General features: G+C 36.9%; 1 pseudogene; it reads left to right on the top strand.

Moving 5' to 3' along the window:
* Window positions 1-23,142: 23,142 nt before the first annotated feature.
* Window positions 23,143-23,631, top strand: LOC102535308 (large ribosomal subunit protein uL23 pseudogene; annotated as a pseudogene).
* Window positions 23,632-24,961: the final 1,330 nt, after the last annotated feature.

Below are 24,961 nucleotides of genomic sequence, written 5' to 3'. Positions count from 1 at the left end.
AAATTAATCTAATGTTATCTGACATTTGGCATTTTCTCTATCTAAACCTAAAAGACCACTATTTTGTCAGGGTCTCATCACTCTTTTTCCAGAAATCATTGCTATATTGCCTCCCTGCCCTTCCCTGCTGCTTCAGTGGGGTACACTGTGAGCTCCAAATGAAGCCTCCAGATTCAAGAAGAACATAATTCAAAATCATTCTGTATCAAATGTTTGGTTCTTGTAGTCAATGCTGATGTAAGGCTAAGCCTAACATCTAAGGGGAAAATTTTTTTTTTTAAGATTTTCTCCATGACTCGAATTAGAAATAAATTATATTAGCATTTAAAAATGCACTTTAGAGTTCTCAATTTAGACTTAAACTCAGTTTTACAGTTGAGGAAACTCAGATTCCAAGAACTAATTTCCCCAAGGTCACACAGAGCTTGATGAGTGCTAACTTATGCTAGAACATAATTTTATTTCTACCTTAATTATGGAGAAAATGAAACTATTTAACTGTTCAAAATATGTTCGGTACATTTTAATATGTTTAGTTACGACAAACAAAGACAAGTTTTTCTGTCAACAAAAAGCTGGATTGGAGAGCAGCCAACAAGCTTACCTGTCAGCTTCTATAGATTCACAAGTTAGTAATTGCTTTACCTTTCTAGGAAATAAAAATTCTTTACACCAAGCTCTGAGAGAGACAAGGCAATGCAGAGGGAGAGAGGAACCGCTGAGAAGATCACCAGCTGTAGATGCAGAAAACGTGTGCCCCCAATCTCCCCATTAGGTTTAAGAACAGATATATACACTAATATTATTACTGCCATGAGTATTTAACATAGTCTAGCTTCCGATGTCTTCTCAGACAAACTCTAAGATGTGGTTTATAGCTTTTAGTGTTAGAGCAGGCAGATAGTTAGATATGAGCAGAGAAAGAGGGGACACAGACCAAATGGCAGGAATTGGGCAGAAAGGAGGGGCACAAGCCAAATGCGGGAAAACATACCTCATGTAAGCACCAGGGGTCCCTAGGCAGAGAAGGAAAAACAAGAATCTTTGGGCTGATACGGGGCCACACATTTTGGCTTCGAGACTAACAAAGAAAGATGAGAAAAGGTAGGAATTTCCAGTGTCCAAATGTAACCTTTTGCTCATTATGCCCTCATTTCAATAAAATTAGCCTTTCAGGTCAGAAGTACCCATCAGGCACTGACACCATGACACTTCTAATCCAGACTAAATGAGGACAAAAATCCCTCCTCCCTTTGGGAAGGTGGAGTTGGGATGATAATCAGGAAATACTACCCCAAGGCCTTCCCTTCTCAATGAATATTCCGCCCATTCATTTTTACACCCTGTGTAACTAACTTGTCAGAGAAAGTCAGGACAGCCACTCACCTGAGCCTACCCACTCTCCCCTTGAGACTGTACTATGCATCCTTTAATAAATCCTCACTTTACTGTTTTTAACCCCTACATCTTGTCTCTGAATTCTTTCTGGCGCGGGGCAAGAACCTGGAACATCGGTTACGGGAACATTAGGCATCGATTCTCCTTTTCCAACCAAAGCTTGTCTGCTGTTGTCTGGAAGCCTGGTGTTTGAAAACAGCAGCTTGCTGACAGCTAAGACGGAAACAAAGGCTTTTCCGTATCACTCCCCCATGAACCTAACCCGATCTGCCTGAAACAGGCACAATGGCTTTAAGGTGGGACAGGGCAGACCACTGGAATCACATTGTGTGTGCCTCAAACCCTCAAGTCCAAAGGGCAGTGTGATCACTGTGTGCTCCCTGGAAACCCTCCCAGGCTTGCAATTTCCCTTGTTCGCCACTTTGGCCAGGTGGCCCACCCTTCTCCTTTCTGGCTCTGTCTGCCCTCTCCACAGGATTACCATACAATGCTATAGATTTTCCCAAACATCTGCCCATTTTATTTATTCAGAAGCAACGGCTCTCCAGCTGACTACATCTGACCTCCTATCAGGAACAAGTGTTCTTAGGGAAATTCTTTTTTTTATTATTCTAAACTTTTCCCTTTAAGATAGTTTATTTAATCATGCATTTGTTTAACTTCAGAGTGAAATTTAAATAAAAGGAAATTCATTAGTCTATGTTCTGCAGGGGGCAGATTAAAGGAATTGTCCATCCAGTGCCAGTGCCAGTGCCACACAGCACTGAGACAGAATGGATTCTAGCAACAGGCACAATATGAAAGAGTAAATGCTGAATAATTCCATATTCGTCAAGTTCAAAACCAGCAAACCTAAGTCTACGGTGATACAGGTCAGATAGTGGTTGCCTTTGGCGGGGTATCAACTATGAGTGGTACCAAGAGCCTGCTGGTACTGCCAGGAAAGTTCTTTCTTGGTCTGGGTAGTGGCAAAATTAACTTATATAAATATCCATCCAGTTGTAGACTTGAATTATGTACTTTACTATATTTAAATATGTATGCAATGTGCTTTCATTTTAAAAATTATAAAAATGTTATATCTCTACTTTTAAAAAATTTTTGTTTAAAAATTCAGTAATGTGCTCCAGTCTCTGACTTATATAAAGAGCACTCCTCAAGGTCACCATTCCTATAATTATACATTTCCTTCTCATGGTGCACAAAGTTTGTTGTCCTAGCTTTGAACAGTGGGGGGGCCCGTGCTCCCCCGACCCCCACCCCCAGCTTGGTTGCTCCTACAGGAGACAATGTTGGCCAGGCTGTCTGCAGAGAATGTGGGCTCCCCACCTCCCTACACTCGGCTACGTTTTCCAGTGTTGCTGTGATCATCTGATGTTTTCTCTTGGTCAGAATCCTCTTCTAGACATCCATAGTATCCACACATCTTTCTAGATATGCCAGACATAACCAAAAGAACCCTCAGAAATCCTCCTTCAAGTATTTAAATGATATTTTAAATATAATGGCATTACACTACCAAAGAACATTGTGGTTGAGTGGGATTCTAATGATTCTGTGCTAACTTGGTTTCCTGTGTCCATGTTCTTTGTTGATCCTTGTCTATATGTATAAATAATTAAAAAGATAAAATCACATCATATTGGCATTAAAAACAGGCACATACATCAAAAGAACAGAATAGAAAGTCTTTCCAATCTGGATGCTTTTTTGTTTGCTTGTTTTGTTTTCTTTTGGGGGAAGAAGGGGGACTGTATGTATGTATGTATGTATTTTAATAGAGGTACTGGGGATTGAACCCAGGACCTGATGCATGCTAAGCACTAGCTATACCACCAAGCTATACTCTCCTCCCTTGGATGCCTTTTATTTCATTTTCTTGCCTACTTGCTCTAACTAGTACCTCTAGTACAATGTTGACTTGAAGTGGTAAGAGCGGATATTCTTATATTATTCCTGATCTTGGGGGAATGCATCTGGTTTTCTACTAATATGATGTTAACTCTGGGTTTTTAGAAATGGCCTATATTAGGTTGAGGGAGTTCCCTTTTATTTTCAGTTTATTTCATGAAATGCTTTTGGATGTTGTCAAATGCTTTTTCTGTTTCTATTGAGATGATCATTTTTTTTTTCTTCATTGCATTAATACAGTATATTACATTGATTGATTTTTGAATATTGAATTACACGCATTCTTGGGATAAATCCTACTTGTCATGGTGTGTTATATTTTTATACGTTGCAGTATTTAGTTTGCTAGTATTTTGTTGAAGATTTATTCATCTGTATTCATAAGAGATATTGATTTGCAGTTCTCTTGTAATGTTTTTGTCTGGTTTTTGTATCATAGAATAAGTCAGGAAGGTTTCCCTCTTCTATTTTTTAGAAGAGTTTGTGAAGGATTAATGTTAATTCTCCTTTAAATATTTGGTAGAATTCACCAACATATAATTCCTTTTACACATTTAAATGGTATGGTATTACAACATTATTTTAGCTTGTATTTCTTTGCTAACCAGCAAGGTTAAATATTTTCCCATATGTTTGCCTGCTAATTTTCTCTGTAAATATGTATTGTTTGTTCATATTCTTTGCTTGTTTTCATATTGAGTTCTTTGTGTTTTTCTTATCAATTTTAAGGAGATTTTTAAAATAGTGACCCTCAGAACATTATATTTTAATCTAGTAATCTTTCAATGTCCAGAAATATTAATGTATTTTAGGTATAGAGAGGATAAGTCAGGTTTGAGAACAACTTCTGCTTACAATAATTTTCTCACAATTCCATCCTGTTGGCATACAAAATTATTCCATATTTAAAAAAAAATTTATCTTCTTGAAGAAGTATTTGTTTTTACTCTGCCAAGCTAGTCATACATATGACATATCAGATCCATAAGGTTTTATCCTTCCTCTGAGTTCTTGCTAATGGTTCCATTTGGTGAGTCTGACAGAACCACGCCTACATGCTCAGTTCAACATCTAACTCAACTTTCCTAGGAACATTTTTACCACAGGAAAATATTGAAATGGGAACCAAACAAGTTAACCAATATGTAAATTGAAAAATTAATTCTGCTTACTATTCTAATAAAAAGCTAACAGAGGACTTGTTGAGTACTCTATGGTGTCAAACATTTGATTAAGAAGACCAGATGGCACAAGGTCTGCTTAGAGGATTTTAAGCTAAAATGTCATTCCCTACAAGCCTATCACAATTCTTGGACATCCACCATTAGAAATATATTCTTTGCAGGAGAAGGTATAGCTCAGTGGTAGAATGCATGCTTAGCATGCACAAGGTCCTGGGTTCAATCCCCAGTACCTCCATTAAAAATAAACAAACAAACAAACTTAATTATCCCACCCCCAAAAAAGAAATATATTCTTTGTGATTAGATCTGGAAAAGACTTATTCCGTATATATTTTGTGTGGGTTATGTGTGTGTGTAAGGGTAAGTGGATGTGGGTGTGTGAGTATAAATGAAGGAAAAGTGGACAAAACACACAGACGCACGAAGGTGCATTTTTGCTGGCACAGAATAGGAACCAAATCACTCTTAAAGTCAGCCTTGAGAAAGCAATTTAGACTAGCTGGTGTAGATTTTGCTTGACTCTGCACTATCACTGGAAACAAAACTGCCATTTGTGTTAGGAGATTTTTATCTCCTATTCTATTCTTTTGTCACTTTAGACACACACAGTTAGTTATTCAAAGTCTTTTCATTCTAAACCTATAGAAATAATATATATGCTGACTACATGGAAGGTGAGAAAAGAAGTTTGTTTGTTTTAATCATTCTTGTGTTTTCCATTCCTCTTTGGTCCATTTCTCCTGATCATAAATTGTTACTATTTCTATACTTTTTATTCCTTTGAGAAGTATCCCTACAGAATATACATCTTTATGTGCAATTTAATATAGTTATCTACAGAAGCTTGATAGACAATATATTAAATAAAATTCTCCTTTTTCCCCCTAAGAGATCATTCTCATTCCATTTTTTGAACTAGACAAGGCTGCAGGCTCTATCATTTATGTCTGCATGATCTTTGTACAAACTGCCTAACCTCTCTCTGTTTCCCTACTCTTAGTAGAATGACAACTTTCAAGATTGCTCAGATGTTCTACCAAGCTTTTGCTCCAGCCATCTTAGCAGATGTAGCAAGAATAGAGGTCATTGTCCAAAGGGCCGATAAAAGGCAGCATAAGACATAGGAACATCTTCAAGGACCAAACCCAGTTCTCTCTGCTGCGCAGATGACTCATAGCCCTTGCCCATTAACTGAAAAATCAACCTGGGTGAAGGGTAGGAGAAAAGAGAGAGGGAAAATCCTAAAGTGCTGTGACTATGTAAAGCCATGGGTAACCATGAAAACATGGGAGTGACTGAGTCCACCATGAACTGGCCAGATTGACTTTTCTCCATTAACCTGCAGTTGTGAGGCTCCTTCCTTAGAGGCTGATAAGTCTGATAAATACTACTAGCCTAGTCTCTTCAATCACAGCTGGATCCAGTTGAAAGAATAACTGGAAGAATTGGGGAGGAGGGTTTAAGGACTGTTTCTGTAGCCTTTCTCCTTATTATTATATTCTTCATGGAAATCGTATCTGTTATTAGATTCTAAGTGTTGACATTGACACTTAGACATCTGCTTCCTTTTGAAGTGGACAAATTTCTGATTCCCTGATTGAAAACTTTTCTCCAACCTTAAGTCATCATTTACTGCTAATGGAAATATTCTACCCAAAGTCCAGGAAAAATGTACCCTTTACTCACTTTACATAGTCAGCAAATTATGAAAGTATCTACAGTCCTGACTAAGTGTATCAACACTGCAAATAACTGCAACTAGGTCATCAGAACCTGAAATAGATAATAAGCATTACCATTAGTGAGAGCCCATGGAGCAGAGCTCAAGAGTTAGGTTTTCATACAAAGTAAAGGCTTCTAAAAGCCTAACATAGGAAACTGCTTATCAGCTCTTTACATCCAGTGACATGGATATGTTTTATTCATCTAGGGAGTACACACTGATGCTGGGAAGGGAGCACTTCCCTCCCCATAGACAACTTTCTTATCACCATTAGCGATGAAGCTTCCGATAAGAGTCAACACTGTGCATTCACATTATCTCTGTCGACAACTGTGAGCCCTTCTCAGCACATCAGCAAGAGCAGGAAGATGAAGAGCAAATGAAAGCCTGAAAACAACTTAAAAATGGAAGCACCTCATTTCTCATGGAGTTTAATTAAACTGGAAAGTTCTCCCTAAGTTTGATGCAAATTCATCTGGCAGCAAAGCCTGAGCTGATACAAGACGGTTTAAAGACTATTTATCCTCCTTAGTATGAATATTCATTCACTTTTCTGCAGAAATAACAATGTGTTTAATTACAAGGCACAGACCTGTTGGGGATGTCACGTTATGTATCAGCACATTACATAAGTTATATGCATTAATTTACCTTCTTAAAACATTTCTGAATTCTAAAATACTTGTGGCCTCAAAGGTTTTAGATAAGGAAGTATGAATTTGTAATCATTTTTCAAACTTGGTTATACAGAATTATTCTAAACACATTTATTTCATATGGCAATATACTTGGTTCATATTCCTGATTCTTATAATATTTCTCATCTTAACCAGAGTACTATATAATTAATGAAAGCTAAGCACTTAACATGATGTGTATTCACATATATAAACACACATATATGTTTATGTGTATACATGTTCACACACACAGAACTGCTATGGTAAACACCTTGGATGCAGTAAACACAGGTTTATAATTGATACTTTCACTCAACAGTCTTTCTCAGAAGCAAAGCTTAAACCAAGAGCCCTGGCTCTTTAACTCCTTAAGAAGGAGTGCTACTGGAGTGTCTGGTTTTGAAGAGGCTATCTTTAAGCAGAGAACTCACAGATATCTCCCCAAATTGCTGAATATCTTAAAGGAAGCTGATATTCATACTGGAAATCAATTTATCTGTATATGGTTCAAAAAGCTTGTTTGTGACATCCACAGCTACTCTCTTCAGTCACAGCTGGATCTAGTTTGCAAGCATTTCTTCTTGATTACATTGCAGGAATAGCCTAGGTTTATGTTTTTCAAAGAACTGTAATATATATTCTCTACTTTTGATTTTGCATAATAGGAGTATTAATATCCACATCAAGAGTTGTCTTGAGGATTAGATAACACATTGTATGTCAAGTCCAACGCATTCCATATGGTACCAATTTTCACCTGGTATCCTCAGTTTTCGGATGGGGCCCAGCAATTGTAGGTGGCTTGTCCAAGTTCACACGACTAATATACTGGAAAACTGACACTTGATCTCATGTTACTGACAGTAAGTTCAATGTTCTTTCCATACCACTTCACTGTCTAAAATAAATGATACTAGGGGGAGGGTGTAGCTCAGTGGTAGAGCACATGCCCAGCACACATGAGGCCCTGGGTTCAATCCCCAGGACCTCCATTAAATAAACAAATAAAAACCTAATTACCACTCCCCCCAAGAAAATTAAATTTAAAATAAATGATACTATCTTTTACCATAGCTTTTTGCAAAATGAAAATGGCTTTTTGCATTTGCTGATTATTTAAATAATACATGCTCATTGTATAAACAAATGCACGGTAAAACTGGATAGATTCAAAGAAAAGAAGTACCCTAAAAATTGTATCATCCAATCACCCAGAAATAAGCATGTTAAATTAAGAGTATAATTTTAAGACTTTTTTTCTATGCATAAACTCACATAAATATAGTACACCAATTAAAACAGGATAATAACTTTATTTTTATTTTTTATAGTGTGTTTTTATTTATTTTTATACTGTGTTTTTAATATAATAATATATTATGGGCATCTCTCTATATTAATAAATATATGTTTTAGTTAAGAATTTCAAAAAATTTACTAAGATGTACAAAACTTACAGCAAATACTGCTTAGTTTATTCTTAAGACCCAGAACTAGTAGAAAAGTCAATGTGGGCAATTCACGGTAGACTTAGTCACTCCAGTGTTTTCTAGTTCTATGTGGTTTAATGTAGTCACAGCACTTTCAGGACTTTTCTTCTGTTTTCTCCTCCCCTCCATGCAGGGTGATTTTTCGGCTACTGGGCAAGGGCTATAAATCATCTGGATGGCAGAGAGAACAGGGCTTCATCTCTGGTGATGCTCATCTGTCCTGGGCTGCCTTTATCTGAGCTTTAGGCAGCAGCTTTCATTCTTGCTACATCTGGCAAGAGGGTCGGAATCATTCCTTGATATCTGGCTGTCAGATTGTACATTCTCCATTCACTTTTATTCCGAATACAAGGTCTCTTCAGGTCTGCCTCCCATCCCATCTGTCTTAGACTGTTCAGTCTGCTATAACAAAATACCACAGACTGGGTGGCTTAAACAGAGGATGTGTATTTCTCACAGCACTGGAGGCTGGGCTGTCCAAGATCAAGGTGCCATCCGATTCAGAGTCTGTCTTTGAACAGCTTTTCTAGGTTCAAAGACAGCTATCACAACGTAGAAGAGGGCAAGGCAGCTCTCTGGAGCCTCCTTTATAAGGGCACCAGTCCCATTCGTGAGGGTGCCACCCCCATAACCTAGTTATCTCCCAAAGATCCCACCTCCTAATGGCATCACCTTTCGGGTTAGGATTTCACAGATGAATTTTGAGGGCACACAGAAATCCACTCTACAATGTCATCTGTGCCCTCACAGCTGCTCTCCAATGCCAAACTGAGATTGCTCTCAGGACCACTTGCTGCACATCTAACAGTTATTGCTATCCTTTTGCTAGGGTACCATGTTATGGTAGGATCAGTAATGGCCCCAAAGATATTCACATTTTCCTCATCAGAACTTGTAGGTATGTTACTTTACACAGTAAAAGGGGTTTTGCAGATTTTTCAGGTAAAAGAATGTGCGATTAAGTTGAAGATCTTGAGAGAGAGAGATTATATTGGATTATCTTGGTAGACCCAAAAATAAAACAAGGCCCATATAAAAGGGAAGCAGGAAGATCAGAAGCAGAAAAGATATGACAATGGAAGCAGAGAGAGAGGCTGTAAGATGCTATCCTGCTGGATTTAGAGATGAAAAGGGGGAATATAAAGTAGCTTCTAGAAGCTAGAAGAGGCAAGGAATAGATTCTCCCCTGAAGCCTTCAGAAAGACTGTAGCCTTCCCAACAACCTTGATTTCAGCACACAGACTAATTTCATGCTTCTGACCTCTAGAATTATAAGGTAATAAATTGCATTGTTTTTTAAGTCACCAAGTTTGTGGTGACTTGTTATAGCAGCAATTTGAAACTAATACACATAGAGTTTCTTTAAAAGGCCTGCAGTGACCCGGGGCTATACCTAGAAAAGTAAAACATTGGTACCCTCTCCATTGGTGCATTTCAATTGAAACTGGATTTCTATTCTTCCCACTCATCCCACCTTCAAAGCTTCGCCAACAAAAATGCAGAGAACTATGTTCTTTCCCAGAGATCACTGATAACAGCTAAGTCTACTGCTCTACTCTCTGTCTGTGAAAAATTAAACCTGTTTCTTTGCCCAGAAAGGAGGGAAAACTCACCATTCATTCCTCCAAATCTATCATCTGTTTTAACACTTCAGGGCTTTGGCATCCAATATGCAAAGCCAAACTTTTCAAACTAAACATCTTTCTCTCACAAAGTCCAACTATTGCAAATCTAAACTTTTTGATTTATGCTTAAAATTTCATTCACATAACAAATGTGTTCTGTTATATTTGTCCCCCTCCTGAGCCAATGAAAGCATTGATTCAATGATTTAAACTTTCTTTTTTTTAAATTTGTTATTGATTTATAATCATTTTACAATGCTGTGTCAAATTCCAGTATAGAGCACAATTTTTCGGTTGTACATGAACATATATAAATATATTCATTGTCGCATTTTTTTCTCTGTGAGCTACCAAAAAATCTTGTAAATATTTCCCTGTGCTATACAGTATAATCTTGTTTATCTATTCTGCAACTTTGAAACCCCAGTCTATCCCTTCCTAGCACCACCCCCTTGGCAAACACAAGTTTGTGTTCTATGTCTATGAGACTATTTCTGTTTTGTATTTATACTTTGTTTGTTTGGTTTTTTTTTTAGATTTCACATATGAGCAATCTCATATGGTATTTTTCTTTCTCTTTCTGGCTTACTTCACTTAGAATGACATTCTCCAGGAGAATCCATGTTGCTGCAAATGGCATTATGTTGTCGGTTTTTATAGCTGAGTAGTATTCCATTGTATAAATATACCACCTCTTCTTTATCCAGTCACCTGTTGATGGACATTTAGGCTGTTTCCATGTTTTGGCTATTGTAAATAGTGCTGCTATGAACATTGGGGTGCAGGTGTCATCCTGAAGTAGATTTCCTTCTGGATACAAGCCCAGGAGTGGGATTCCTGGGTCACATGGTAAGTCTATTCCTAGTCTTTTGAGGAATCTCCACACTGTTTTCCATAGTGGCTGCACCAAACTGCATTCCCACCAGCAGTGTAGGAGGGTTCCCCTTTCTCCACAGCCTCTCCAGCATTTGTCATTTTTGGATTTTTGAATGACAGCCATTCTGACTGGTGTGAGGTGATACCTCATTGTAGTTTTGATTTGCATTTCTCTGATAATTAGTGATATTGAGCATTTTTTCATGTGCTTTTTGATCATTTGTATGTCTTCCTTGGAGAATTGCTTGTTTAGGTCTTCTGCCCATTTTTGGATTGGGTTGTTTATTTTTTTCTTATTGAGTCGTATGAGCTGCTTATATATTTTGGAGATCAAGCCTTTGTCGATTTGACTTGCAAAAATTTTCTCCCATTCCGTAGGTTTTCTTCTTGTTTTACTTCTGGTTTCCTTTGCTGTGCAGAAGGTTGTAAGTTTCATTAGGTCCCGTTTGTTTATTCTTGCTTTTATCTCTTCTAGGAGAAAATTTTTGAAATGTATGTCAGATAATGTTTTGCCTAAGTTTTCCTCTAGGAGGTTTATTGTATATTGTCTTATGTTTAAATCTTTAATCCATTTTGAGTTGATTTTTGTATATGGTGTAAGGGTGTGTTCTAGCTTCATTGTTTTACATGCTGCTGTCCAATTTTCCCAACACCATTTGCTGAAGAGACTGTCTTTATTCCTTTGTATATTCTTGCCTCCTTTGTCGAAGATTAGTTGACCAAAGGTTTGTAGGTTCATTTTTGGGCTCTCTATTCTGTTCCATTGGTCCATATGTCTGTTTTGGTACCAATGCCATGCTGTCTTGATGACTGTAGCTCTATAGTATTGTCTGAAGTCTGGGAGAGTTATTCCTCCAGCCTCTTTCTTTCTCTTCAGTAATGCTTTAGCAATTCTAGGTCTTTGATGGTTCCATATAAATTTTATTATGATTTGTTCTAGTTCTGTGAAATATGTCCTGGGTAATTGGATAGGGATTGCATTAAATCTGTAGATTGCCTTGGGCAGTGTGACCATTTTAACAATATTGATTCTTCCAATCCAAGAGCATGAAATATCTTTCCATTTTTTAAAGTCTTCTTTAATTTCCTTCATCAATGGTTTATAGTTTTCTGTGTATAATTCTTTCACCTCCTTGGTTAGATTTATTCCCAGATATTTTATTACTTTGGGTGCTATTTTAAAGGGGATTGTTTCTTTACTTTCTTTTTCTGTTGATTTATCGTTAGTGTAAACAAAGGCAACTGATTTTTGAACGTTAATTTTGTAACCTGCTACCTTGCTGAATTCTTCGATCAGCTCTAGTAGCTTTTTTGTGGACCTTTTGGGGTTTTCTATATATAGTAACATGTCGTCAGCATATAATGACACTTTTACCTCTTCTTTTCCAATTTGGATCCCTTTTATTTCTTTCTCTTGCCTGATTGCTGTGGCTAGGACTTCCAGGACTATGTTGAATAGGAGTGGTGATAGTGGGCATCCTTGTCTTGTCCCAGATTTTAGTGGGAAGCTTTTGAGTTTTTCACCGTTGAGTACTATGCTGGCTGTAGGTTTGTCATATATAGCTTTTATTATGTTGAGATTTGTTCCCTCTATACCCACTTTGGCAAGAGTTTTTATCATAAATGGGTGTTGAATTTTATCAAATGCTTTTTCTGCATCGATTGAGATGATCATGTGGTTTTTGTCCTTTCTCTTGTTAATGTGAGGTATTACATTGATTGATTTGCATATGTTGAACCACCCTTCTGTCCCTGGGTTGAACCCTACTTGGTCATGATGTATAATCTTTTTTATGTGTTGTTGGATTCTATTTGCTAAAATTTTGGTGAGGATTTTTGCATCTATATTCATCAGTGATATTGGCCTATAATTCTCTTTTTTTGTAGTGTCTTTGCCTGGTTTTGGTATCAGGGTGATGGTGGCTTCATAGAATGAGTTTGGGAGTATTCCCTCCTTCTCAGTCTTCTGGAAGAGTTTGAGAAGGACTGGTATGATTTCTTCTTTGTTTGGTAGAATTCCCCTGTGAAGCCGTCCAGTCCTGGACTTTTATTTGTAGGGAGGTTTTTTTGTTGTTGTTGTTGCTATTTCAATTTCATTTCTAGTGATTGGTTTATTCAAGTGGTCGGTTTCTTCTTGATTCAGTCTTGGTGGACAGTATGTTTCCAGAAACTTGTCCATCTCCTCTAGGTTATCCATTTTTGGTTCCATATAGTTTTTCATAATATTCTCATATGATATTCTGTATTTCTATTTTGTTTGTTGTAATTTCTCCATTTTCCTTTCTTATTTTGCTAATTTGTGCTGTCTCTTTTTTCTTCTTTGTGAGTTTGGCCAGAGGTTTGTCGAGTTAATTTACTTTTTCAAAAAGCCAGCTTTTGGTTTGATTGATTTTTTCTATGGTTTATTTAATCTCCATTTTACTTATTTCCTCCCTAATCTTTATAATTTTCTTCCTTCTGCTGCTTTTTGGGATTTTTTTGTTCTTCTTTTCCTAATTGATTCATGTGGTGCGTTAACTTGTTTATTTGAGATTGTTCTTCTTTTTTGAGGAGGGCCTGTATCGCTATAAACTTCCCTCTTAGCACTTCCTTTGCTGTGTCCCATAAATTTTGTATGGTTGTGCTTTCATGTTCATTTGTCTCAAATTATTTTTAAAATTCAGCTTTGATTTCCTCACTGATCCATTGGTTTTTTAATAGCATATTATATAATCTCCATGCTTTCCTTTTTTTCTCCTTTGTTCTCTGTTGTTGATTTCTAGTTTCCTGGCATTGTCGTCAGTAAAGATGCTTTAGATAATTTCTATCTTCTTAAATTTGTTGAGGTTTCTTTTGTGCCCAAGCACTTGATCAATCCTGAAAAATGTTCCATGTGCACTTGAAAAGAATGTATATCCTGTTTTTTGGGGGGTGTAATGCTCTAAAAATATCCACCAAATCTAGTTTTTCTATTGTATTATTTAATTTCTCTGTTGCCTTATTTATTTTCTGTCTGGAAGATCTGTCTAGTGATGTTAATGCAGTGTTAAAATCTCCAACTATGATTGTATTCCCATCAATATCCCCCTTTATCTCTGTTAGTAATTGTTATATGTATTTAGGTGCTCCTATATTGGGTACATATATATTAAAGAGTGTAATATCCTCATCTTGTATCACTCCTTTAATCATTATAAAATGTCCTTCTTTATCTTTTTTTATGGCCTTTGTTTTAAAGTCTATTTTGTCTGAAATCCGTACGGCTACACCTGCTTTTTTGGCTTTTCCATTTGCATGGAACATCCTTTTCCATCCTTTCACTCTCAATCTATATGTGTCCTTCTCCCTAAAGTGGGTCTCTTGTATGCAGCATATTGAAGATTCTTGCTTTATTATCCAGTCTACCACTCTATGTCTTTTGACTGGTGCATTTAGTCCATTAATGTTTACAGTAATTAATGATAGATGTGTGTTTATTGCCATTTTGAACTTATCTTTGCAGTTGATTTGGTATTTCCTCTTTGTTCCTTTCTTCTTCCTTTTGTGGTTTGGAAATTTTCCTTTGTATTATCATGGATTTTATTTAGTTTTTGTGACTCCTTTGTAAGTTTTTGGCTTGTGGTTACCCTTTTTTGTAAGTCTATTAGCCCATTACTATTACTGTTTTTATTAAACTGATAGTAACATGATCTCAAACCCATCCTACTAAGAACAAAAAATTTTAAAAAGAAAGAAAAACTATTCTATATTTTCCTGCCTGAGCACTCTCAATGATTTAGATGTCTTGTTTTACAATTTTGTGTTTATTTTATTTGTAATTTATGAGTTATCACCTTTCCAGTTGTGAGTTTCTCATTTCTGTAGCATCCTGCTGCTTTTCTACTTGGAGTAGACCTTTCAATATTTCTATTAGCATGGGTTTAGCGTTGCTAAACTCTAGTAGTTTTTTCTTCTCTGTGAAATTCTTTATGTCTCCTTGTAACCTAAAGGATAGACTTGCTGGATAAAGTATCCTAGGCTGCATCTTTTTTTCATTCAGGACTTTGAATATATCTTGCCACTCCCTTCTGGCCTGTAGTGTTTGTGTAGAGAAATCAGCTGAGAGCCTTATGGGGGTTCCCTTGTAACTCACTCTTTGCTTTTTTCTCTTGCTGCCTTTTGCATCATTTCTTTATCCTTGACTCTGACCATCTTGATTATGATATGTCTTGGTGTGGGTCTATTTGGGTTCTTCCTGTTTGGGACCCTCTGGGCTTCCTGTCCTTGGATATCTGATTCCTTCTTTAAGTTTGGGAAGTTTTCAATCATGATTTCTTCCAATACCTTTTCAATCCCCTTTGATCTTTCTTCCCCTTCTGGGACCCCTATTATTTGAAGATTGGCACACTTTGTATTATCCCATAGGTGCCTTATGCTATTTTCATTTGTTTTTATTTGTTTATCTTGTAGCTGTTCTTATTGGGTGCTTTCTGTTGTCCTGTCTTCTAGGTCACTTATTCGTTCCTCTACATTATCTAGTCGGCTTTGCACAGCCTTTAGATCATTTCTCATCTCAGCCAATGAGTTTACCAAATCTACTTGGCTTTTCTTTATACTTCCATTTCATTTTTGACATATTTTATATCTCTAAACACTATCTCTTTTAGTTCCTTCGGTACTTTGATCACTCCTTTTTTGAAATCTTGATCTAGTAGGCTATCGATATCTATTTCATTGATCATTCTTTCAGGGGATTTCTCTTATTCTTTTAATTGGGAATGGTTTCTCTGCTTCTTCATCTTGCTCATACTTCTCTGGCACTGTGGTTTTTGGAGTATCAGTTCTATTGTGGTCCTTAAGGAGTTTATCTATAATGCTTATGTAGGAATAAAACTTAAAAAAAGAGAGAGAGAGAAAGAATTTTAAAAGAAGGGAGAAAAAAATGTTTGAAAACAGTATAATGAATAATAGAAGAGCAAGCTGAAGCAGAATAGCAATCAGTTCGAGACGTTCTTTTAAAACCTTTAAAAAAGGAGAAAAGAGAAAAAAATGTATTTGAAACCTCTGTATAATCAATAATGACATCAAAACCATGAGAAATAAAAATGAAATGATGTGGATTTTTAAAAATAATAATAATAAAATTTTTTAAAAATTTAAAAGTAAAAGGGACTAAAACTGGGGGTATATATAATGGTTTAAGAAGTAAAAATTAAAAGGGTAATAGAAAATAGAACAGGTAAAAACAGATTTTTTAAAAAGGGGAAGTACGGTGTTCTCCTGGAAACTGTGTGCTCTTAATGCAAAGTCTTTCTGTCTTCTTCCTGTTTTGGAAGCTCAGCTTGCTGTTTCCAGAGGTCCTCCATTGGCGCCTTCATCTGTACCGCTCCCAGTGCCTGTCGGCAAGCAGATCATGCCCCCACCCCACACTGGGTCAGGTGCAGCTCTCCTCTGCTGTGGGCGGGCAGGTCACTGCCCCTCCCGATGCCACAGTCAGATGTTACAGACTGGCCAGGTAGGAGGGCGGGTCACGCCCCCTCCCAGCACCATGGTCAGAGACTGCGTTCCTGCCAGAAAGGTAGGGGGCCGCCCTCTCCTGGTCCTGGTAGCTCCACTGCTCTGTGTGGCTTCTCACTCTGTAGGCGGGCTGGAGGAAGACAGAGGAACAGCCCTGCCCCTGCTCCAGGCCAAAACCCAGCTCCTTGTTTGTCTTTGCGATGCAAGTTCTCTGAGAGACCAGGACGGAAGGATCCTATCTGCCTCAGGCTGTAGACAAGTCTCCGTCTGGCCTTTGAGGCTGTTAAGCCCTTAGGTGTGGATTCAGGTTTCGCCTTCGCCCCGCCCACACCTGGTTGCTAAGCACCAGAGGATATGGCGGCTGTGCCTGAGCCCCGCCTCTTTTCACCCGAAAACTTTCTGTGGGTTTTCAGAGATGGGGGTATGCACCCTTACCCCCAGGGCACATCAGCCCTGTTGTTTTATGGAGGGCCCAGGTTGTTCTTCCCTGTGCACCCATAGCCATGGCTCACAGCCCCCTGCAGTTCCCCAGGGCTGCCTCAGTGCAGCCGTCCCCACTCTACGCCTGACTTGGCCAGCCTGGCCCTGCCCACTGCTGCTGGCCCACGTCTTGGGTTGGGTGTTGCAGGGACCCTCTGTGCCCGTTTAACTTAGTTCTGTCAGTCAAAGTCTGCTCTGTACAAATCCAAGCCTCGGAGGCTCCTCCTCCGACCTGCTGGCCTCTCAGTTGGAGAGGGGAGACCCAGCGAACAAGCGCCAGTCTTCCTTTGCCACTCCCTCCCCCCCGGGACCAGTCCCACACTGTTTTGCCTTTTCTTCTTTCTTTTTAACTTTTCTCCTATCAGATTTTTGGCATCTCTATCTTTTGAAGAGGCCGATGTTCTGTCAGAGTTCCGCAGGTGCTCTGGTTGGCTGAGTGGGTCTGTGGATGTGAGTCTTGGTGTATCTGTGGGAGAGGGTGAGCTACAAGCATCCTTCTACTCTGCCATCTTGGCCTCCTCTCAATGATTTAACTTTTCATACAAACCTCTATCAACATTTTTAATGACTGTGGATTATTCTATTACATGGTTACTCCAGAATTTGTTTACCTAATTCTTTTTTTTCCCCAATTCCCTTTTGATGGACATTTTGATTGTTACCAAATTTTACTAATATGAAAAATGCCAAAATGAATATTCTTGTACATACATTTTGATCAGTTATGAAATCATTTCTTTTTTAAAAAAGCCCTGGGAATAGATTTTCTAGGTCAAAGTGTTTGTACCTTTTGGGGAGGGTATAGCTCAGTGGCAGAACACATGCTTAGCATGCACAATGTCCTGGGTTCAAATCCCAGTACCTCCTCTAAAAATAAATAAGCAAACCTAATTACCTCCCCTGCAAAAAATAGCAAAAATGTATGTACATTTTACACTTGGAAACTTGTTGCCAAATTGATTTTCTTTTATGGTCAAGTAAAAACAATTGTCCCTCTCATTGTACCAATTTTTTCTTTTATGTATACTCAGGTATATTAGAGTCCTAGTTTATCCACATTCTGTCCAGTTATGAGTTAATCATTTCTCTTCATCTACAAGGAATCAAAAATAATATCAAACTGATATTTTACTTTGTATATCTTCATTATTCAGGTTAATCATTTTTTATGTTTACTGATCATTTTTATTTCTTCTCTAGATTCAACAATCATATTCTCAGCCCATTTTTTTACATTGGCTTCTTCATAGAAATCTTTATGTGCCATAACATTTCTCTTCATGCCTGTTACTTACCATTTTCCTTTTTATTTAGTTTTACTTTTTGTTTTACTTTTATGATTTCTCTGCCCCCATGAGATTGTCAAGTATGACAATCATTCCTTTAAATGTTCTAATTTAGCTAGTACTCCAGCTTTTAATTTTCATACTGTTTGTGACTGGCAGAATGTGATATCTGAATGTTTGGATTAAGTAGGAACATTTTAAAAAATGAATACTTTTCCTTTTTTCCACCAAGAGAATATTATTTATTTATTTATTTATTTATTTACTTGATATGGTTGCATTTAAGATTCCAATCTTACTATTATTTTCTTTTTTAAAATTGAACTATAATTGACTTAACAATATTATAATGTCAGATGTACAATATGGTGATTGGATATTTTTATACATTACAAAGTGATCACCACAATAATGGTCAGTTTCTCCATTTATGTTTGTAATAATTGTTTTTGTGTGTTTAGGTGCTTCTATGTTAGGTGTATATATATTTACAATTATTATATCATCTTATTGGATTGATCTCTTTAACATTGTGTAATGTCTTCTATCTCTTATCACAATGTTTGTTTTAAAGTCTATTTCATACATATACATACTGGTATATGTATTGCTACTCCAGCTTTCTTGTCCTTTCCATTTGCATGCAATACCATTTTCCATCCCTTCACTTCAGTTTATATATGTCTTTAGAACTGAAGGGAGTCTCTTGTAGCATATATATGGGTCTTGTTTTTGTATCCATTCAGCCATCCTGTATCTTTTGATTGGAGCATTTAGTCCATTTATATTTAAAGCAATTATTCATAGGTATGTACTTATTGATATATATTTTGTTACTTGTTTTCTGGTAATTTTTGTAGTTCTTTTCTGTTTCTATCTCTTTCTTTTGTTCTCTTCCCTTGTAATTTGATAAGATTTTTTAGTGTTGTGTTTGCATTCCTTTTTTCAATTTTTGTTTATTTCTTATAGGTTTTAGTTATAGTTACCATGAGGTATATATATACCTGTGTGTATATGTATATACATATATACATATATGATTAAGTTGGTGATTTCTTAAATTTGAACATACTCTAATAACCCTGCATTTTTACGCTCCACCTCACTATGTTTAATGTTTTTGGCTTCACATATTGCAGCTTTTGTTTTTTGTATCCCTTAACTACTTATTGTGGCTATAGATGATTTTGCTGCTTTGTCTTTTAATTTTCCTACTAGCTTTATAAATGGTTAGTCTACTACCTTTACTATATATTTATCTTTACCAATGAGCTCTTTCCTTTCATATTTCTAGTTGTAGTCTTTTCTTTTCTGCTTAGAGAAGTCCCTTTAACATTTCTTATAAATCTGATTTAGTAGAGCTGAACTCTTAATTTTTGCTTGTCTGAAATGTCTTTGAATTCTGAAATTCTTTTATCTCTCTTTCAAATCTGAACGACAGCCTTGCTGGGTAGAGTATTGTAGGTTTTTTTCTTTCAGTACTTTGATTACATCATGCCACTCCCTCTAGCCTGCACAGTTCCTGCTGAGAGGTTGGCTGATAGCCTTTTGGGAATTCCATTGTTGTACCAAACTAGCTGCTTTTCTCCTGCTGCTTTTAAGATTCTCTCTTGATCTTTAATTTTTGCCATTTTAATTAGAACATGACTTGGTATGGAATTCTTTGTGTTTATCTTGTTTGGGACTCTCTCTGTTTCCTGAAGCTGGGTGTCTGTTTCCTTTCCCAGGTTAAGGAAGTCTTCAGCTATTATTTCTTAACATTAGTTCTCTAACATTTTCTCTTCCTCTTCTCCTTCTAGGGTCCCTATAATGTGAATGTTAGTGTGCTTGATGTTGACCCAGAGGTCTCTTAAACTATCCTCAAGTTTAAAAGTTCTTTTTTCTTTTTCTGTTCAGCTTTGTTTATTTCCACCACTTTTTCTTCTAGTTCATCGATCTGTTCCTCTGTATCATCTAATCTACTGTTGATTCCTTCTAGTGTATTTTTTATTTCAGTTATCCTAGTCTTTAGCTCTGTTTGCTTCTACTTTATATTTTTTTAATTCTTTGTTAAACTTCTCCCTCTTTTCATCCATTCTTCCCCTTAGTTGATCATCTTTATAATTATTACCTTGAATTCTTTATTGGATAAACTACATTATCTCCATTTTGTTTATTCTTTCTCCTGGGCTTTTGTTTTGTTCCTTCTTTTAGAACATATTCCTTGTCTACTCCTCCGTGTTTATATCTATGTATTAGATAGATTGGTTATGTTTCCCGATTTTGGGGTAATGGCCTTATTTAGGAGACATAATATGGGGCTTAACAGCACACTCTCCTCTGGTCACCAGAGATATATGCTCTAGGATTGACCCTTATGTGAGCTGCATAGCCCCTTCTGCTGTGGCAGGGCTGACTACTGTGGAGGCAGGGCTAGCCCCTGGCCAGTTGGTTATTAGGCCTTGACTTGTGTGGTGACTGCCAGTTCACTGTTGGGTAGAGGGGTCTAGGTGTGGGATTCAAAGGCCTCAAAGTTGGTGTCAGCCTGCTGATGGGTGGAGCCAGGTCCTGGAGCAGCTGGCTACATGATCTGGGGGTCCCATTGCTGTTGTTAGCCTGCTGGTGGGCAGGTAAGCTCCTATGCTGTTATGACGCTAAAATGGCACTTGCCAATACCAGTGTTCTCACTGTAGAACAAGCTTCTAAAAATGGCTGCCACCACTGTCTATGTCCCCAGGGGGAGTCCCAGTTTCCTCTTGGACTCTCCAAGAGGTTCTCCAAGATCAGCAAGTGGGTCTGACTCATACTCCTTTCAAATTACTGCCTCTGTGCTGGGACTAGGAGCATGTGAGATTTTGTTTATGCCCTCTAGGATTGCATTTTATGTTTTCTACCACCCTCAAGTTCTCCTGGATCCAAGCCCCACTAGCCTGAAAAGCCAGCTCTTCTAGGAGCTCATCTTCCTGATGCAGTACCCTGGGTTGATGAGTGCAATGTAGGACTTGGACTCTGTGCTTCTATGGGAGAACCTCCACAGTTGTGATTATTCTCCTATTTGTGGGTTACCTACCTGAGGACCTGGGTTTTGAATATTCCACATCTATGTCCCTCCTACTCATCTTGTTGTGGTTCCTTCTTTATATCTTCAGCTGTGGAAAATCTTTTCTGCTAGTCTTCAGGTTATTCTCATAGATACTTGCTATACAAATAGTTGTAATTTTGGTGAGCCCATGGGAGGAGGTGAGCTCAGGGTCTTCCTATTCCAAACTCTTGGCCACACTCTACAAATAAAGATTTTTCATTGACACATGTCAACAAGCTTAACTTTATAATAAATAAATAAGTGTACTTTGATTTAACAAGAGATTCAGGGTCTTAAAAAGCTATCAGACATAACTGAATAAATTTATGAAGTTATACAGTAATGTTTATAACAGCTTGTCCCCAAGAAAGCATAGTCACTTAATGTTTGTGATTCAAGTAATAAATTGTCACATTTAGCATCATTTTCTTCCACAAACTAATAGACTCTATAGAATCCATTCACTTGAGACTTCTCTTTCTGCAATGCCTGTTCTTTGAAGAATTGTTTAAATTTTCAAGAGAATTTGAAACATTAATCTCTAGACAGTTTCTTTCAAAGTACCCTCTTGCTATTCAGACTTAGGTGACAGGAGTCAAATCACTGTTGAGCGCATCAGAATGACCACCGTGTCTGCTGAGAGGTTTGTCTGTTTTTTTAGGTAGGTATATATATTGCATCTTTTGGGGAAATGTAACCTCTAAAATAACCAATGTGGGACAGTGTTTATACTAGACTACCAGAACAAACATTTTAACTAAAACGAATTGCCAATTCAGTTAGACTATTTAACTGGCAGTTAAGCAAGCAGTTTTTTGTGCTAATTAAAGAAACCAACCTGTGACGATATTTTGTGAATACAAACTCTATTTTGGTTTCTTTAAAATTAAAATCATTGTCATGGCTTTGATATTTTAATACACTATTGCTCTTGGCACTCTGAAGTGTGTGTGTGTGTGTGTGTGTGTGTGTGTGTGTGTTGGGGTGAGGCAGGCAATAAAGAGAGAAATCCATGTATGTCATTGTTTTATAGGTAAATGTGTTATATTTAATATGAGATTGTTTTCAAACATCAGTAACTCCTTCAAAGACATTCTTGATGAACTGATATTAATAAATAATTCTCTATGTAAACACTATTATAATTATGTTCCAGATAAGTTTCATGTCCTTACTTAAAATAACTAAGTAAAAGATATCATAGATTACATAGACATTATAAGGAATGAACATAAATTTAAAATTCATTTTTGTTGAGCTTTTTCCCTTATGTACTTCTAAAAATTAAAACTTACTTCAACATACAGGTGGCCAATAGGCACATGAAAAGATGCTCAACATTACTAATTATCAGAAAAATGCAAATCAAAACTACAATGAGCTCTGACCTCACAATGGTCAGAATGGCCATTATTAAAAAGTCTACAAATAACAAATGATGCAGAGGCATGGAGAAAAGGGAACCATCCTATAATGTTGGTGGGAATATAAATTGGTGCAGCCACTATGGAGAACAGTATGGAGGTTCCTTAAAAAGCTAAAAATAGAATTGCCGTATGATTCAGCAATTCTACTCCTGTGCATATATCTGAAGAAGACTCTAATTCAAAAAGATACATGCACCCCAATGTTCATAGCAGCACTATGTACAGTAGCCAAGACATGGAAGCAACCTAAATCTCTATTGACAGATGAATGGATAGAGAAGGTGTGATAATATATACACAATCGAATACTACTCAGCCATAAAAAGGATGAATTAATGCCATTTGCTGCAACATGGATGGACCTAGAGATAATCATACTAAGTGAAATAAGTCAGAAAAAGAAAGACAAATGCCATATGATATAACTCACATGTGGAATCTAAAAAAAGGCTACAAATGAATTCACTTACAAAACAGAAATAGACTCATAGGACATAGAAAACAAACTTATGGTCACCAGCTTTTCATGAAGATGGCGCTGAAAGCGAAGAAGGAAGCCCCCACCCCTCCCAAAGCAGAAGATAAAGCAAAGGCTTTGAAGGCCAAGAAAGCAGTGCTGAAAGGCTTCCACAGCCACACAAAAAAAAATGAAATTCCAGATGTAACCCACCTTCCAATGGCCTACAACACTGCAGCTCAGAAGGCAGCCCAAATATCCTTGGAAGAATGCCCCTAGGAGAAACAAGCTTGACCACTATGCCATCATCAAGTTCCCCCCGACCACCGAGTCAGCCATGAAGAAGATAGAAGACAACAAAACACTTGTGTTCATTGTGGATGGCAAGGCCAACAAGCACCAGATCAAACAGCCTGTGAAGGAGCTCTATGACATTGATGTGGTGAAGGTCAATACCCTGATCAGGCCTGATGGAGAGAAGAAGGCATACGTATGACTGGCTTCTGGGTATTATGCTTTGGACAAACTATGCTTTCCAACAAAATTGGAATCATCTAAACTCAGTCCAGCTGGCTAATTCTAAATATAAAATTTTTCACTATTAAAAAACAAACAACAAATAAACAAAACCTTATGGTCATCAAAGGGGAAAGTTGGGTAGGGATAAATTAGGAGTTTGTGAGTAGCAGATACACACCACTATAGATAAAGAAGATAAATAACAAAGACCTACTGTATAGCACAGAAAACTATTACTATTCTGTAATAAACCAAAGTGAAAAAGAATATGAAAAAATATATATGTATATATCTGAACCACTTTGCTGTACACCAAAAACTAACACAACATTGTAAGTCAACTACACTTCAATTTAAAAAAAAAAGAAATGTACTTCATCCAATTGGCAAACATATTCAAGAATTATTAAGCTATAAATCAAAGCAAAATCAATTCATTTATTTTTTTAAAAATAATAACTTCTGGCTCAAAAATATTGTATTGAACATTTCTAAATGTCAGATATCTGCAATGCTAGAAATCTTTAATTTTGTTAAAACAACTTGGTTAAAAGCTGAGTACTATGTTTTTTCCCCTGATAAATTCAAGTAGCTTGTATGAAAAATATCTGATCTATTTCCATCTTATAATCTTTACTACAGACATTCAGAAAGCTTTGATTCCTCTTGACCATATTCTACCAAAATCAAATTCATTTTTGTCCAACAAAAAGTTCAGGAAGATTGCACAGAAATATTATTAATGTTGAAATACCAGACATTTTCTAGATAATTCTATAGAAAAGATAATTCTGAATAGGATTTTTTTATCTTGATAATGTGCTGTTATTCATTTTTCTTGGAACCACTTTTTCCTGATAAATACAGTTTTTCTCCTGTAGTGGTGAAACCACTATTTTTCTAATAGTTAACAATATATCTCCCAGATGGTCATTTCCTCTCTTTGGTTCCTTGACCTTTCTCTTCAGCAGTGCAAAATTCTTTTCAACAAATTCTTTCCAAAGATATCCACTAGCTTTTAACAATGAAGTTTGCAAGGGACCAAACAAGCTCTCTGTCTAATTGCGTTTCACCTCTGACCAGCTTGTTGTTTTTGGCTGCTGATTTATGTGTGTCCAGAATACCTAAATTTCTTATCGTGCTTGTTATCAATTGTTACTTTGGCAAGATCTTTATTATTTCTAAATTGCAAAAATTCCTCCTCATTTTCTTATTAAAGAAAAGTTTAGAAAAACAATTTCAGTGTCATAGGCATTTAAGAGACATAATTAATTCCATGCTTGTCATCATTTATTAGCAAGCTTACTTCCTTTCTTTGTAATTCCTTCCCCTGATATATTTGTCAACACCCTGCTGATTAGTGTTAATC

This window comes from Vicugna pacos, chromosome 14 (genome assembly GCF_048564905.1).
Source record: "Vicugna pacos chromosome 14, VicPac4, whole genome shotgun sequence".
NCBI lineage: Eukaryota > Metazoa > Chordata > Mammalia > Artiodactyla > Camelidae > Vicugna > Vicugna pacos.
This window is presented reverse-complemented; position numbering and strand designations above follow the sequence as displayed.